The sequence below is a fragment of the Scyliorhinus torazame genome, chromosome 19, assembly GCF_047496885.1.
Source record: "Scyliorhinus torazame isolate Kashiwa2021f chromosome 19, sScyTor2.1, whole genome shotgun sequence".
Taxonomy (NCBI): domain Eukaryota; kingdom Metazoa; phylum Chordata; class Chondrichthyes; order Carcharhiniformes; family Scyliorhinidae; genus Scyliorhinus; species Scyliorhinus torazame.
This window is the reverse complement of record NC_092725.1, coordinates 90,951,434-90,964,990: the sequence shown is the minus strand read 5'-3', so window position 1 is coordinate 90,964,990 and position 13,557 is coordinate 90,951,434. Positions and strand designations below refer to the sequence as shown.

At 52.6% G+C, this 13,557-nt stretch overlaps 1 protein-coding gene across 5 annotated transcripts in view; it reads right to left on the bottom strand.

Annotated features, from left to right (window-relative positions):
- Positions 1-13,557, bottom strand: part of syt1a (synaptotagmin Ia) — an 870,875-nt gene that overhangs the window by 148,411 nt on the left and 708,907 nt on the right. The gene's annotated exons all lie outside the window — the stretch shown is intronic.

Sequence of the window (13,557 nt, the reverse complement as noted above, 5' to 3'; positions counted from 1 at the left end):
ATGGCCTTCTCTAGTTCCTATGCTTCTGCTCGAGTCTCACGATATAACTAAAGTCTATCACATATTGGCCAGTCCAGGGCAACCTGGCTGATTTCAATCCCTAAAATATAATACTGAATGAGATTAATTTTTAATGACATTCTGACAGCTGTCATGATGGTTTTGCCATTTTCACTGATACCAGCTTTATTTTTCCAGAATTCCCTCCCTGAACCTCTCCAATTCAACATAAAAACCTAGGCGAGAACAGATTTTTCTAAAAAGTAATTTTAACTGACTTGTCAGAGCAATGGCAGCTCTTGAAGGTTATCATAGCCTTAAAAACAAAAGATGAATGTTTGGTTGATAACAGTGTAGCTTGGACTTCCGGTTGCGGCGATGACCAGCTAAGCCGCACGTTTCGGCAGCTCCAGCTTAAACGGACCTTCGGGCTCTTTTAAGAGCCCCAACGGGAAATTCTTTTTTGACGAAACCCGGGTGAGGCAACAGGGAGTTCCCCCCCCCCCCCCAGTGAGAAAGAAAAATATCGGCGGCGGCGGCCAGATCTCGGAGAATCCTGGAGGGCAGCGGCAGAAGAAAGAAAAGAGCAAGATGTCGTCGGAGGGAGCCCAGCTGACATGGGGACCGGACCAGGACAAATTTTTAAGACGGTGTGTGGAGCTGCTTAAAAAGGAGGTGCTGGCCCCGATGCTACAGGCAATCGAGGGGCTTAAGGAGACACAAAAGGCCCAGGAGATAGAGCTCCGTGTGGTGGAGCAGAAGGTAACGGACAACGAGGACGAGATCCTGGGCCTAGCGGTCAAAATGCAGACGCACGAGGCGCTCCATAAGAAGTGCATCGAAAGGATTGAAGTCCTGGAAAACAGATCAAGGAGAAAGAACCTCCGGATCCTGGGTCTCCCCGAGGGAGTGGAAGGAGCTGACGGCGGGGCTTACGCGAGCACAATGCTACACTCGCTAATGGGAGCTGAGGCCCCCTCGGGCCCCTTGGAAGTGGAAGGGGCCCACCGGGTCCCTGCGAGGAGACCAAAGGCTGGAGAACCACCGAGGGCGATGATCGTGCGATTTCACCGCTTCAATGACAGAGAGGTGGTTCTGAGATGGGCCAAGAAGGTACGAAGTAGCAGATGGGAGAATGCGATGATACGAGTGTATCAGGATTGGAGTGCGGAGGTGGCGAGAAGGAGGGCGAGTTTCAATTGAGCCAAGGAGGTGCTGCATAAGAAGAAAGTGAAGTTCGGAATGTTACAGCCGGCGCGATTGCGGGTCACGCACCAGGATAGACATTACTATTTTGAGACGTCGGAAGAAGCATGGACCTTCATTCAAAAAGAGAAACTGGACCAGAACTAAGGGACTGATGTTGGAGGGGAAACGACAATGCTGATGTATAGAGGTGTAAATTGGGGAGGGGGGGACACTGAGAAATGTGGGCGCCGGTGGGGGGGAAGAAGAGACACAGGCGGGGGATGGGGAATGGGAACGGGGCGGTAGGGGAAGCTGCGCCATGGGGGGCGGGATGGTTCTAGAAAGCGCGGGGTTTCTTTTTTTTTTCCCGTGCCAGAGAGATGATGGCGGGAAGATAGGCGCAAGGAGGAGGGGAGTTCCTCACACGGGGGGGGGGGGGTCAAGGAGAGAGCGGGAGAAGCTGGGGTCAGTTGAAAGCTGACTTTCGGAAGCAATATGGGGGGAGTAACCATGCTAGATGGGGATCTAGTGGCGGGGGGGGGGGGGGGGGGGGGGAATTGGGTTGCTGCTGCGGAGATCGAAAGGGAGCTGGTAAGAGAAAAGGTGGTCAAGGCGGGAATGCGCCGCTTGGGGGCTGGGTGGGTGCGCGGAACCGGGACGTGGGACTGGCCCAGAGAGGGTGATGGCTAGTCAACAGGGGAGGGGGGCGGGCAGCCCCCCAGTCTGGCTGATCATGTGGAACGTGAGAGGCCTAAATGGACCGATTAAGAGGGCCCGAGTGTTCGCGCACTTAAAGGGACTGAAGGCAGACGTGGCCATGCTTCAAGAGACGCATCTGAAGGTGGTGGACCAGGTTAGGTTAAGGAAAGGATGGGTGGGACAGGTGTTCCACTCAGGGCTGGACGCAAAGAATAGAGGGGTGGCCATATTGGTGGGGAAACGGGTGTCGTTCGAGGCTAGGAACATCGTAGCGGACAGCGGGGGCAGATATGTGATGGTGAGTGGCAGACTGCAGAGAATGGAGGTCGTGCTGGTCAACGTATATGTCCCGAACTGGGATGATGCGGGATTTATGAAGCGGATGCTGGGACGCATCCAGGACCTGGAGGTAGGAAACCTGGTAATGGGGGGGGGACTTCAACACCGTGCTAGACCCAGGGTTAGATAGATCTAGATCCAGGACTGGAAGAAGGCCGGCAGCGGCGAAGGTGCTTAGGGGGTTTATGGACCAAATGGGGGGAGTGGATCCGTGGAGATTTGCTCGGCCGCTGGCCAAAGAGTTCTCCTTTTTCTCCCATGTCCATAAGGTATACTCCCGGATAGATTTCTTCGTTTTGGGAAGGTCACTGATTTCGAGGGTGGAAGGAACGGAGTACTCGGCCATAGCTGTTTCAGACCATGCCCCACATTGGGTGGATCTGGAACTAGGAGAGGAGAGGGAGCAGCGTCCACTCTGGCGACTGGATGTGGGATTATTGGCGGATGAGGAAGTCTGTGGAAGAGTGCGGGGATGTACTGAAAGGTACCTGGAGGCCAACGATGATGGGGAGGTCCGAGTGGGGGTAGTATGGGAAGCGCTGAAGGCGGTGGTCAGGGGAGAGTTGATCTCCTTCAGGGCTCACAAGGGGAAAACAGAGGCCAAAGAAAGGGAAAGATTACTGGGGGAGATTTTGAATGTGGATAAAAAATATGCGGAGGCCCCGGACGAAGGACTATACAGGGAGAGGCGACGACTCCAGACGGAGTTCGACCTGCTGACCACAGGGAGGGCAGAGGCACAGTGGAGGAAGGCACAGGGGATGAGTTATGAATATGGGGAAAAGGCGAGTCGCCTGTTGGCCCACCAGCTTCGAAAGAGGACAGCGGCGAGGGAAATAGGGGGAGTTAGGGATGAAACGGGAACCACGGTGCGGAGAGCAGGGAAGGTAAATGAGGTGTTCAAGACCTTTTATGAGAGGTTATATAGGTCCCAACCCCCGGAGGGAAAAGAGGGGATGCAGCAGTTTCTGGACCAACTAAGGTTCCCAAGGGTGGAGGAGCAGGAGGTGGCAGGCCTGGGGCGCCAATTGGGGTTGACGAGGTGACCAAAGGGCTAGGGAACATGCAAGCAGGGAAGGCCCCGAGACCTGACGGGTTCCCGGTGGAATTTTATAGGACATATGTGGATTCGTTGGCCCCGCTGCTGGCGAGAACCTTTAACGAGGCCAGAGAAGGGGGGACCCTACCCCCGACAATGTCGGAGGCGACGATATCACTAATCCTGAAGCGAGATAATGACCCGCTGCAATGCGGGTCTTATAGGCCTATCTCACTCCTAAACGTGGACGCCAAGTTGCTGGCAAAAGTGCTGACAATGAGGATAGAGGATTGTGTCCCGGGGGTGGCGCACCCCCGGAGGGAACACCTCATTTCCCTCGCCCCAGTGTTCGTAAAGGGGAGACAATTGAATGTCAACGCGCGACGGCTATTGGGGGTGATAATGATGCCCCCAGCAGAGGGGGAGGCAGAGATAGTGGCAGCAATGGATGCAGAGAAGGCATTTGATAGGGTAGAGTGGGAGTATCTATGGGAGGTGCTGAGGAGGTTCGGGTTCGGGGAGAGGTTTGTCAGCTGGGTTAAACTCCTCTATGGGGCCCCAATGGCAAGTGTAGTCACAAATCGGCAAAGGTCGGAGTATTTTCGACTACATAGGGGAACAAGACAGGGCTGCCCGCTGTCCCCATTACTGTTCACGCTGGCAATTGAACCACTGGCCATAGCGCTGAGAGACTCCAGGAAATGGAGAGGGGTGGTTAGAGGGGGAGAGGAACACCGAGTGTCACTCTACGCAGATGACCTACTGCTATATGTGGCGGATCCAGTGGGGGGGATGATAGAGGTTATGCAGATATTGAGGGAGTTTGGAGATTTCTCGGGATATAGGCTTAACATTGGGAAGAGTGAGCTTTTCGTAATACACCCTGGGGACCAGAGTAGAGGGATAGATGGCCTGCCGCTAAGGAGAGTGGAAGGAAACTTCCGATACCTGGGGATTCAGATAGCCAGGAGCTGGGGAACCTTACACAGACTCAATCTGACTCGGCTGGTGGAGCAAATGGAAGAGGATTTCAAAAGGTGGGATATGCAGCCGCTGACACTGGCGGGCAGAGTGCAGCGATTAAGATGATGGTCATCCCGAGGTTCCGATTTGTGTTTCAATGTCTCCCTATATTGATCACTAAGGCCTTTTTCAAAAAAATAGATAGGAGCATCATGAGCTTCGTGTGGGCAGGGAAGGCCCCGAGGGTAAGGACGGGGTTCCTGCAACGTAGCAGGGACAGAGGGGGACTGGCGTTGCCGAATTTGGGCGACTACTACTGGGCCGCCAATGTGGCGAGGATCCGTAAGTGGATGATAGAGGGAGAGGGGGCGGCGTGGAAAAGGCTGGAGATGGCGTCCTGTAAAGGAACAAGCTTAATAGCACTGGTGACGGCGCCACTACCGCTCTCCCCGAAAAAGTTTACCACAAACCCAGTGGCGGCGGCAACATTACGTATCTGGGGGCAATGGAGGCGACACAGGGATGTGCTGGGAGCCTCGGTGTGGTCCCCAATCAGGAACAACCATAGGTTTGCCCCAGGGAGGTTGGACGGAGGTTTCCAGAGCTGGCACCGGGCAGGAATTAGGAGAGTGGGAGACTTATTTATAGATGGGACGTTTGCGAGCTTGGGAGCGCTGGAGGAAATGTATGAGCTGCCCCCGAGGAATATCTTTAGGTATATGCAGGTGAGGGCGTTCACGAGACAACAGGTGAGGGAATTTCCGCTGCTCCCGACACAAGGGATCCAGGATAGAGAGCTTTCGGGGGGGTGGGTCGGGGAGGGCAAAGTGTCCGAAATATACCGGGAGATGAGAGAAGAGGGGGAGGAGCTGGTAGAAGAACTGAAGGGAAAATGGGAAGAAGAGCTCGGGGAGGAGATTGAGGAGGGTTTGTGGGCTGATGCCCTAAGTAGGGTAAATTCCTCTTCCTCGTGTGCCAGGCTTAGCCTGGTCCAATTTAAGGTGCTACATAGAGCACACATAACGGGAGCGAGGTTGAGCAGGTTCTTTGGAGTGGAGGACAAGTGCGGGAGGTGCGGGGGAAGCCCGGCGAACCCCACACATATGTTTTGGTCGTGTCCGGCACTGGAGGGGTATTGGAGGGGAGTGGCGGGAGTGATCTCGAAGGTGGTGAAGATCCGGGTCAAGCCAAGCTGGGGGTTAGCTATATTTGGGGTAACGGATGAGCCGGGAGTGCAGGAGGCGAAAGAGGCCGATATTGTGGCCTTTGTGTCCCTCGTAGCCCGGCGAAGGATTTTACTCATGTGGAAGGAAGCGAAACCCCCCGGCGTGGAGGCCTGGGTAAACGATATGGCAGGGTTCATAAAACTGGAGCGGATGAGGTTTGCGCTGAGAGGATCGGCTCAGGGGTCACCAGGCGGTGGCAACCGTTCCTCGACCATCTAGCGGAACGTTAGGGGGAAAATAGATAGCCAGCAGCAGCAGCCCGGGGGGGGGGGGGGGGAAGGGGAGGGGGGGTAAATTGTTTGTGTTCTAGATGGGGTGAGGGGGCAGGGGGGGGCACTATTTTGTGTTATTTTGTTAGTTCACTATTTTATTTAAACAATGTTATCTATCGGATATCATGTTACCGTTTTTGTTGATTTGTAAGGGGGAAAAATTGTGTTTGAAAAATTTAATAAACAGTGTAGCGTGATTTCTCATCTCTGGAGAAATCGTTCAAACCCTCTGTGCTGTTGGAGGCTAAACTGCGAAGTACTTCCTGTGGAGGAGGGTGGTCGCCCTTGCCTTTGCCTCCCTGATCGCCCGCCTTAGAATCCTGTTCGGCTGGCGGTCAGCAGCACCACCTAAAGCTGCAGACTGGCTGTCCGACCTCCAGAATCTCTCCAAATGGAGAAAATCAAATACGCCATCCGAGGGTCAGACAACGGCTTCCACAGAACATGGGAGCCATTGACCCAATTGTTCCGGGACCTGTTTGTGGCCAACAAACAAGCAGAAGAATAGCCAGGTAGCCACGAATCAGGGGAAAGTAGCCGAGGCGGGGGAGGGAGGGATAGACCGGGGGAGGGGGGGGGGGAAATAGCAGCTAAACGTAAGAGAAAAGAAAGGCGAACCACAGGAGAAGGGGGGGAGGGGGAAGGGGGCAGAAGCGGGGAGAGGGGGGGGGGTAGAGCGAAGAGACAGGGAACAATAGAGGAGAGCCAGGGAGGGGGAGGGGGGAGGCAGGGAAACGTTAACATACTTAACATCCACAGGGACAGAGAAAACGGGGAAGACGGGAGGGCCGCAGAAGCGGAAGTGCGCACGAGACGACAACGGCAGCGAACTCCGTCTGGGAGAAGCAAGGGACGACAACACCATGAACAGATGCCTACTTATGTGTATAAATAATTATGCCAAGTGTACAGAACTTGTGGTGAATGGAACTACTGTTAATTCACCAGTGCACTGTGATATCATGTTACTGCTGTATCGTGTTACGTTATGTGTTTAACCCTGTGGGCTCCACCTATGGGCCATTGTATGGCTTCACCCACAGGGGGACATATCGGGGCATGTACGGGCTCGCCCATGGCTCCACCCCTTACAGGAAGTATAAAGGCAGCTGACCTGCGGGGCCGCATTCATTGTTGTACCGGTCACAGGCAGGCTCAGTTGTAAGCTGATTAAAACCACGGTTTACTTCTCAACATGTCTCTCAGTGAATTGATGGTCACATCAGAGCTGCTGCTGTTGAGCGGGGACATAATACCATCTGATGACTTCTCAGGAAAATTAAAATGTCAGCAGCAGCAGCGACCCATAGGGGAGTGGGGGTGAGTGCTCCGTTGGGAGGGTGTGGGAAGACTGAGGCGCGTGGGGTTACGTCGAGTTAATTGCTATTGTATGTTCTCTTTTTGCACTATGTTAATGTTCACTCTTTTTGCTGTGTTAGGATTATTACTATTTATTATGAAAAACTTTGCAAAACGTTAATAAAAAATTTTTTAAAAACAAAAACTGCGAAGTACTGATTTCTCCTGCAGTGTATTCAAACTAGAGGCCATTAGTGAGTGAACTAATTGCTCCAACCTGCACCGCACCCAGGAATGAGGTGATTAGATGGCTGAGTTCCACTTTGTAGACTTCAGCCCGCCACGGTAAAAGTGAAAAGTGAAGTAAACTAGCGAGCTGCTGAGAGATTCAGAATATCCGCCTCTCTTTGACCCCCTCTTAATAGGCTGTTTGTCCTGAACACCAAATAAAAAGACAAGTAAATAAAATAGTGCATCTTCCCGATTAAAGAGCAGCGTTAACAGTCCAATTTAATTCTACAGCCCCGGGTAGTGTTTGACTGTTCCCATGGTGCTTTCCTGATGAATGGCCTGTGTTCTATAACTTAATAAAACTTGTTGCTTCTGAAACTCCACAAAACATCATGTGGTTAATGGTGGCGAGACAAAACTGCTGTAATTTGATCAGTCTCAGAAAGCTGAGACAGTGTCAGAATTGACCTGGTCATTAACGTATTTACAGGAAACAGAGAGGGAAATCTTTTCGGCACTTTAGTAGGCCAGAGACAAGTCCGAATTGCGCAGGTGAAAGAAAACTATTTTATGCAAAGCAATTATATTTACAATGTACATCAGATCCCAGCCGAGTCTGCTCTGTCGGTTCTGTGATATAGGACTCAATCATGAATGTCCTCGGGCTCCAAGCTCCCTTAACAGGGGAGCTCGTACTCGGTGAGACTCATGGGGACTGATAGGTCTCAATCAGGTTATAGCATGCCCCACCCCCCCCCACCCAAAGTTCGAAGACTCTTCTGGCAACTGAGGAGTCGGAGGGCATCGGACTCTCTTCGCCTGTGGCTGTGCATCCTGCACTTGTGGGGTTGGATCAGGTGGCATATATCTGGATGGCGAACACCGCCTCTGTTCGGAATGCCATGGTACTGTCTGAGGATGCTATATTGCTTGCTCCATGTCGGAGACTTCTGAAGCCTGTGTTTGCATGCCAGAATCATTTTGGCATCTTGACCCTTGTGGGGTGATGCTCTAGCCTCTACTGGCATCGGATTTGGTTGGACTGTAATTTTCCTCTCCCGAGGAACTTTTTTAAAAACTGGTCTTCTGGTAGATGACATTCATAAGATATGTGATCAAATACAGTATCCTAAAAGAACACAAAAAAGGAGGGGGGGGGAGAAATCAGGGGGGGCGGGGGGGGGGGGGCGATGTCAATAGAAAGTTCTTGAATATTATACCCAAACCATACACCCGTGTCTATTGCACTGTGTATAAAATGAAAAACTGAAATAAAAACATTTACAAATAAAAAGAAAAAACGTCTCATCTCCTGGACCTTATGTGATCGATATGTTTTTTCATAACTCGACCCTGTGCCTGAATTTGATATGATATTGGCCCTGTCTGGCGGACAATTGTTCCTCAGATCCATCCACTGGGTGCCGTCTGCAAAGTTGCAAACACAGACTGCCTGGTACAAAAAGTCGGGTCAGCTTTCGTCTGTCTGCGTAATGCCCTTGCCGCTCCTGGCTGCGGCGCACTTTCCCGCCAATATCATGGAAGGCAAGACTAAGATGGGTTTGAAACTTCCTGCCCGTTAGCAATTCATTCGGTGCTACCCCTGTCGTGGCATGCGGGGTCTGATAGCAGAACAAGAACCTGACCAGTCTTGTGTCAATTGATCGCAAAGTCTATTTTTTCAGCCCTTGTTTGAATGTCTGTGCCGCCCTTACTGACCGGGTCAGTCTGTGTCCACTCACGGATTTGAGACACTGTAACAGGCAACAAATCCATGAAGTTGAGCGTGGCCACTACCTCGTCAGTCCTGGGAGGAAAAGTAGGGTGCGTCGGCAAAGACAATCAGCTTGTACGTATCTGCGTTCGTGATCTGGGGCGAGATTCTCTGCCCCCCCGCCGGGTCGGAGAATCGCCGGGGGCTGGCGTGAATCCCGTCCCCGCCGGTTGCCGAATTCTCCGGCACCAGATATTCGGCGGGGGTGGAAATCGCACCCCGCCGGTTGGCGGGCCCCCCCCCCCCCCCCCGCGATTCTCCGGCCCGAATGGGCCGAAGCCCCGCTGCTAGGATGCCTGTCCCGCCGGCGTGGATTAAACCACCTCTCTTACCGGCGGGACAAGGCGGCGCGGGCGGGCTCCGGGGTCCTGGGGGGGGGCGCGGGACGATCTGGCCCCAGGGGGTGCCCCCACGGTGGCCTGGCCCGCGGTCGGGGCCCACCGATCCGCGGGCGGGCCTGTGCTGTGGGGGCACTCTTTTCCTTCCGCCTTCGCCACGGTCTCCACCATGGCGGAGGCGGAAGAGACCCCCTCCACTGCGCGGGGTGCCGTGAGCGGCCGCTAATGCTCCCGCGCATGCGCCGCCCGGCAGTGTCTTTTCCGCGCCAGCTGGTGGGGCACTTCCGCCAACTGGCGGAGCGGAAATCATTCCGGCGCGGGCCTAGCCCCTCAACGTTAGGGCTCGGCCCCGCAAGGTGCGGAGGATTCCGCACCTTTGGGGCGGCGTGATGCCCGACTGATTTGCGCCGTTTTTGGCGCCGGTCGGCAGACATTGCACCGATACCGTGAATTTCGCCCCCGGTTACGATACGATGCTCAAGTGAGCACTCACATGCAGCCAGTGGAGGATCCAATGGGGTATCCTGGCAAAGGCGATGGGTCGAATCATTTTGTCTTTGTGATGTTTTCTGGTGTTGGAGCTTGATGAATTGCCTACACTTCCTCTGTGACTGAGCACTTCCCTCACATGGAACATGTATTTTTCTCTCCACAGGTGGACGCCCGTCTCTGGTGAACGACGGAGAACCTCATCCAAATTACTTAAATACTCTTGTTCGGTTGCCCCTGCGACTAGCATTTCGTCCAGATACACTACTACTCGTGGCAAACCTCTCAGTGTGTTTTCCATTACTCTCTTCAAAATTGCACAGGCTAACGACACTCCAAAGGGCAACCTGGTGTACTCATAGAGGCCTCTATGGGTGTTTATGGTAACATATTTACGTGAGGCGGGCTCCAATTCTAACTGCAAGTACACATGGCTCATATTGAGCTTCGGAAATGAGTCTCCACTGGCCAGTGTTGTACAGGTCCTCGATGCGGGGCATTGGGCAACAATCCAGCCGAGTGGCCCTGTTGACCACCAACTTGAAGTGCCCACACAAACTGACCATCATTTGGGTTTGAGCACCGGGACCACAGGTGCTGCCCAGCTGGCCCAAGGCCTTCGAGTTGGTTTAGTTCTGCCTTAACCTCTACCTACAAGGCATAAGTGACCGAGAGAGTCATTAAGTACTTTCGTTTCGCATCCAAGTCTACCAGGATTTTCGCCATGGCCAAGCTGGAAAACCTCGGGGTATCTCCCTCGCACTTTGTATTGTCCCCTGGGTCCCATTTGGAAAATTTGCTGCCAGTCCAGATGGAGGCATTTTAGCCAAGCACAGCCGAGCAAGCTGGGGCCATCTCCCTTTACGGATTTAGCACCGACTGTTGCCCATAAAGTACCGGGGTCATTATGGTTCCTGAAAGGGCTAATGGTTCGCCAGTGTACATTGCCAACCCTGCCTCGATGTCCCACAGATCCAGTCTTTATCCAGTCGAAGGTTTGTTTTGCGATAACTGAAACCGCAGCTCCCGTGTCTAATGGATGGCCATTACCTTGCACGGTTATCTTGATGGGGCCACTCGGGGTGCCGCAACGCCATTCAGCGCATTCACTCCTCCTCCTCTGGCTAGTCCAGGTGGAAAGTGCGAGCCCTTGGTTGGTGTCTGCCTCTACCAGAACACCGGGGCTGCTGGCTGACTTGTGCCTTGTGCTCCCTGCATCGACAGGCCCCACAATGCCTAGAGTTTCCTTCTACAGACTCCAAAGAGGCATTCCGTTGGGATGTTTCAGTCCTAGACCAAAGAACCTAGCCTCTCTGGTACTTGGTCCATGGCGGGATTTCAGTGCTGGGGGGGGGGGAGGCGTTCACTGGGAGGGGGCAAGTCCTAGGGTGTATAGCTCCATCCCTTGCATCTCTTGCACTCCTCTTTCAGCGCTTTTATGGGAAAGGAAAATTTGTACGGCCTGCTGAAGGTCAGGGATGATTTGACCAGCAGCTTCCTTTGGGTAGCCATGTTAGTGATACCGCAGCCCAAACGGTCTCACAGCATTTCGGAAAGAGAAGTCCCGTATTCACAAAATGCGGCTTTTTTGTAGCCTTGTTAGAAACCCAGTCGTGTTAAAACAGTGCCTATGCACTATAATGGATTGTTTGGGTTTGAAGTGTTGTACTACTAAGGTTAGCAATTCTTTGAATGTCTTCGGGCGGGATTCTCCGTTCCAGCAGCTAAGTGCCGGCTCGAACGGAGAATCTGTGGGAGGTTTACCTGAAAGGAATCGGCATGAACCCCTCATCGATTCCAGCACCGGTGAGGGGCTCGCACCGGCACTGACTGAAACTCCTGCCTCCCGCACCGTAAGAGGCCGGAGAATGACCGGGTCCCGGGCCGCGCATGCACACGTCTGACGACCTGCAGCAGTAGTGTCGTACAACATGGCGCTGGCCATGCGCGGACCCAACCCGCCATCCGCACCCCACAGCCCACCCCCTGGCCACCCCCACCAGTCCCCCCAGCCCTCACAGAAGCTCCCCCCATCAGCGGCACGGATCCCAGCCGAGTGAGACGGCGCTGAACACAGTCCGCGCCGTCGGGGATACAGCCCATCGGGGGTGGAGCATTGCGGGAAGCCCGGCCGATGAGGCACCAACGGCATTGCAACTGCACACGCCGCGCATCACGATAACGCCATTTCAGAGGGGGTGGAGAATTGCAAACCGGCTTCAAACCAGCGACTGCCCCGATTCCAGTGTCGGAATCGATTCTCCGCCTGATCTTCGATTACGATTTCGACATCGGGCAACGGAGAATCCCGTGCTTACTATCTGGAGCCATGGGATATGTCGGTTTTTTTTAATCACTCCATGAGTCTGCGCTTCACAGACTGTCAGTAATATCACTGCCTGTCGATCAACATCTGTGATAGTGTTCACCTGGAAAAAGTTCTGCGTACTGTGTCCATCTCTTAATGCTCGCATCGAACACATCCAATCTTCAGAACAAAGGCAATTTTGCATTGGAACAAAGATGTACTCCAACCTTAATCTAACAGTGGAAAGGAAGTAATTGTTTGTCCGAGGGTGTAGCAGCATCATCATTAGTCCAGTTTAATTCTTGTCACCAGTTTGGTAGGCCACAGACAGGTCCGAACCGAGCAGGTGAAAGAAAACTATTTTTATTGCAACAATTCTTATCACAACATATATCAGATACCAGTCTGCTTTGTTGGTTCCATACCTGGCCGACTTTTTATTGAACTCAATGATGAATGTCCTTGGGTCCCCAGTTCCTTAGTGGGGGAGCTCGTATTCGGCGAGACTCATGGGGATCTTGATTGCTCCAACGCCAAAGGCCTTGTGCAAGTTATAACAAACACCCTCCAAGATGTGGGAAATAGGTGGAAATAGGAGGGTCAGTAACCAGAGGAAATGAAGAGACGTTGTTCTACGCAATGAGTTGTGATTTGGAATGCACTGACTGAAACCTCAGTGGAAGCAGATTCAATGTTAAATATAAAAAGAGAATTGCGTAAATACTTGAAAAAGAAAATTTGCAAGGCTGTGGGGAAAGAGTAGAATGAATTGGACAGTGAGTTTAGCTAAATGCCTTCCTTCTCTGCTATAAGAGTCTCTGATTCTAACTGCTCACCTGCTCAGTTTCGCTAACCATGTTAAACATCCCCAGAAGGACATAGCTATAAAAATCAACTGAGTGTTTGTCGGGGAGAGACAGTTCTGTGGCGAGTGAGGGCGTTAAGGACTATAGAAATAGTGCAGGGAGATAGCAGTAGAGAACAAAGGAACAGAATGAGGCCATTCAGCCCCTCGAACCTGTTTGCCATTCAGTTAGATCAAGGTTGATCTAGCACAACTGCACTTATTCACGTTGATTGTGTCATGTGAGAGTACCTTTAAGAAATGGGCGTTTGTAAATGGGTGTGTAAATAAATATCTGTAGTGAGAGTACCTTTAAGAAATGGGTGTCTACTACTGCAGCGATGTCAGAGTGGGTAGAGCTGGGCTGTCTGTCAGCTTTTTACTTTTGTTTTAGGCTGTTTGCTGCAGGGTGTGTTTTAGTTTTGTTTTCAGTGTTGGAGCTGAGGCCAGACAGAGCAGGTGCACTGTTGATCTCTCTGCCATGAAAAGACTATCTCTTGATCATTTGATGAATTCAGAATTATAAATGTTCTCAGTAGTAACTGTAA